We start from the raw sequence: 4,347 nt of genomic DNA on the forward strand, positions 1-4,347 counted from the left end.
ATATAAATCACTACACAACATTTTCAGGAAGCTGGGTATTGTGAACGAGGCATTTCAGAATGACGTGCTTGCTTTATTTCTGGCTCACTCTTAAGCAGCACAACGCATTTTTGTCCCAGAAGGCTTTCCATAAAGATAATTATGTGTGCGTGCATAATCTGGTTTGTTTACTTTTTGCTGTCTAAAACTTAAATAGAGGCTTAAGACCTGCTGTGTTGATTCTGTGTTTATATATATATATTATATATATATATATATATAATCTCACATATCACATGGAGCTCTTTTTCATTTGCCATTTTTTGAAACTGTCACGCAAATTCTGGTGAGACGGTAAATAAGTGCAAGGTATTTTTGTCATTTGTAGCGAATACGAACATCTGATTTTTGTAACCGAATACATGTAAAAAAAAATATTCATTCGAATTGTCCCAACACAAAAAAAAACAAAAAAACACACACACAATTCATGGAGCTAAAAAACAAAAAAATACACAAATTAACAATACTTTATTTTGTATCCAACAGGTGTATTTATCATAAGTCTCTAAACAAGAGATTATTATTGGAAATTAAACACAAGAGCTCATAGGATGGAGTTTAGGGACTGCGCAACCTGTTGAGTCCACTGTTAAGTATTAGGATGTAATTAAAATAATGCATTTAAAACAGCTTTCCTAAACCACTGCATATAATAAAATGTTTAAATAAAGCTTATCAGTGCACACATGTTTATAGCGCAATCTCTTAATTATAGTAATTGCATACTGGTGTTGGATAGGAGAATGGATGTGCATGTATTTTTTAACCCATATTAATAATCAAAATACACACAATTAAAATGAAGCAGTTAGTTAAGAAAAGCTCAGCAAAGAACTGGCTTGTAATATAAAATAGTGTTGACTTAAAACCTCAAGTGCAGCCTACTATAATTTAAGTGAATAATTACTTCCCTGCCATTAGACAAATGACAAAAATAATGGTCATTAACAAAAAGGATATTTACACATAAACCTCTAGATGCTACAATAAGCTGCATAAATATGTCTTTTTTTCTGAGACGGGAATGTTTATTCTCTGATGTACAGTTTGTTTTTAATTGTATTGTTAACAATAATGTGCCTTTTTGGCAAATGTAAAAGCAATGCATCATGACTATTAGGTTAATATAAAAAGGACATTCCTTTCAAAATAATGTTGCACTTGTGTAAATAAAAAGAGGGATCCTTATTAGCAATGCAAGTAAATGCACAAAACATACAAAAAAAGAAGTATTGTTATATTATTATTTTCTCCCTAAAGTTCAACATTTATTCGTGTAGGCTGTTGCTGTACAGTACTAGTATTCTCAGGCAGTGGTAACAGTAATAATGACACTGCTATACTTTGGTATATAATTTATTTTGTGTTAGCCTAAGAATAGTTTTGAGTGTGCTGTAAATGTCTACAAACGAGATACACTCATGCAGGTCTATACACTGCTTGTGTCCTGAAGATAAATGAGGGGCACTTAACCGTTGCTGAAAACGCAATTTATTTAGTCAAAGGAATTCAGTGAAAAATTATTCTGGCCAGCAGCTGGTACCCAGCTTTAAGAAACACAGCAGACCACCACTAACCACTGAGTGATGAAGAATACACAAAGTTTCAGATTCATCTTTGACTATATAGTTCCATCCAGAGTCCATGAATGGAATCGTATGAGAAAACAAACTGCACTGAAGTCCTATGAAATAAAAAGCAGCAATCATATTGGATTCAGGCACTTCCAGTATTTGTATTTTAAGGCCCCTTTACACCCTTCTCTATGTAATAATTAATGACGGACTGAACTCTCTTTGAACATTTTTAACAACTGCCATTGTTATCCTTGCACAACAGCATCACATATTGTAATGAACATGCTATGACAGTTTTTATAAAGGAAATGTATATGTACAGTCGGTAACAATCGGTAAAGAATGGTCGTGTTACAAAGTCTCAGGATGTATACTGGCAGCTCTTGTTGCACTGTAACCACCTCTGTATTTATATATTCAAACTGCCCTCTACTGTTCAGAGGCTCCGTGACAACAAGATAATTGAACAATTAGGAGCGGAGGAACAGTAACACAAGAAGTGTGGGGTTCAGACAGACCTATGCATGGGTGCGCATTGGTGTGCAGTATCAGGTGCAATATGGTGGTGTATTGGTGTGCAGTATCAGGTGCAATATGGCAAACTACTTCAGACAAGCCATCATGTGCTCCACTGCCCCCCACCCCCTGTCCCCTGTGCCCTGTCCCATGTAGTGTCAGCGGTGGGACAGTGTCAGGGCCCAAAACTTTACCGGCAGGAATTAGAGACTCAGAAACAGAAGTTGCAGGGAAGCGCTGTTTATTAACCAAACAGTCAAATAAACATAAACAAACAAACTGTGGCACGAGGGCCAAAATGAAATGTCAAGCAAAACAATCAAACTTAGACTGGGTATTTGCCTTCACTACTTTCACCAGCAAAACACAGTTACGCTCACCTAACTCCCTCTCACACGCAAACGATTTCTCCTTCCTTATATACAGGTGGCCACTCCCCAGTTAGCACTCAATTTCCTCATTGGGGAATGTCCACACCTGTGATTGTTGGCAGGGACAGATTTAACCCCATCCCTGCTAACCTTATACTTATTTACACCGGTAGGGCTTCCACCCTGCCACAGTGATCTTCCATACAGTCTGAACCTCATCTCCATCTCCCTAGTTAAAGAGATTGACAAACCCCCACCCTTAACCTCCAGTGACTGGTGAAGAGATTCCATATACTGAACATCAGTATCATGGTACACTTAATATTCTGTGCTAAAGAAGGTCTTTAGCAAGTTTCATAACAATCAGAGCGGTTCTTTAGATATATGCACACTGTAAAATGTAATACAGAAAGACAGTTGGACAGACACAGGCAGCTTCCATACTGTACACCCTGAGATTATGGTACATTCAGTATCGCATGGTTAAAAGTTATAGATGCAGAACTCTGAAGTGTGTACGACTGACTCTACTATATTCCCAGCAGGGATATGTAACCCCAACAAGGGACAATGATTATATAATCTGCTGTTCCCACCTAGAAGGTCCTTGATATATGTGGCTGTCTATCCCACAATAGTGAAAGCTCTATAGAAGCACACTTGACAGCACAGATGTTCAAAGTAAACATTCAGCAACACGGCTATATTTTTCATAATACTGTGTATTGGTGACATTTTTATACACCTTAAAAATGGCATATGTATTGAAATTGTGAGGCAATTACTTATGTACACCTGTGGATAAGGTTTTCACTTGATTCTGTAGCGGTACTCAATAGGCGGAAACTGCTTCCCCTGTCTTACTGTGTGTACATTTAATGATTCCTTATTACTTTCAATTAACATTTAACAAAAATTAACTCTGTTTTTAATAAGGACATGTAAACAATGTGAAATTGTTAAATGTTGCTAAATGTCTTGCTAAATGTTAACTGAATGTCAATTAAAAGTGTAATTGCATATCATTTGCATTTATATTATGTTTTGTTACTGGTGAAAATATGTAACAATTTCACATCGTTTACATGTCCTTATTGAAAATGCTTAATTTTAGTTTAATGTTAATTGAACGTAATAAGGAATTACACATTAATTTAATATGCAAGTGATCAGTTACAGTACCCACAATCATTGAGACACGCAGCTACACCTCCCCCTCGTACACGTCACAATGCAGTGCTGGGGTTGTGTCGTGAACTACTGCAAGTTAAAATAACAATGGCGAGCGCAGTAAAGAAAAGGAAAGTAGACTCTGAAAACTGGGAGTTTAAAGAAGAATGGACATAGAAATATTGTCTGATTCTCCCTACCCCAGCCAACTCAAAGCCGATGTGTTTAATTTCCAACGAATCCATGGCTCTTATAAAAAGCAGCAATGTAAAACACCATTATGAAACAAAACACAGTAGTTTTAAACAGAACTACCCACAAAATTCAGAGGTAAGGGCTGCAAAAGTTGTTCACTTTCTCCATCATATCAAGCTTCTACAAAAGATGCTTGTTCATTCACTGACTCAACAAGAAAAAACAACCGAATCGTCGATGAGGGTTGTTTGGATTTTAAAACAAGAAGCCATTTTCTGACTCTGAGATAATTAAAGAATGTATGGTTGATGTTGTGGATGCTATGTTCGAAGGGAAACAGCAAGAAGAATTTCAAGCTAAAAAGCAAATTCCCTTATCCGATTCAACAACAGTATGCAGAAGTGAAATTATTTTGCAGTAGAATTAAAAATGCAGACTGCATTTTGGTAGCTGTGGATAAATCGTGTGATGCTAGT

Source organism: Acipenser ruthenus, chromosome 11 (genome assembly GCF_902713425.1).
Source record: "Acipenser ruthenus chromosome 11, fAciRut3.2 maternal haplotype, whole genome shotgun sequence".
In the NCBI taxonomy this organism is placed as follows: domain Eukaryota; kingdom Metazoa; phylum Chordata; class Actinopteri; order Acipenseriformes; family Acipenseridae; genus Acipenser; species Acipenser ruthenus.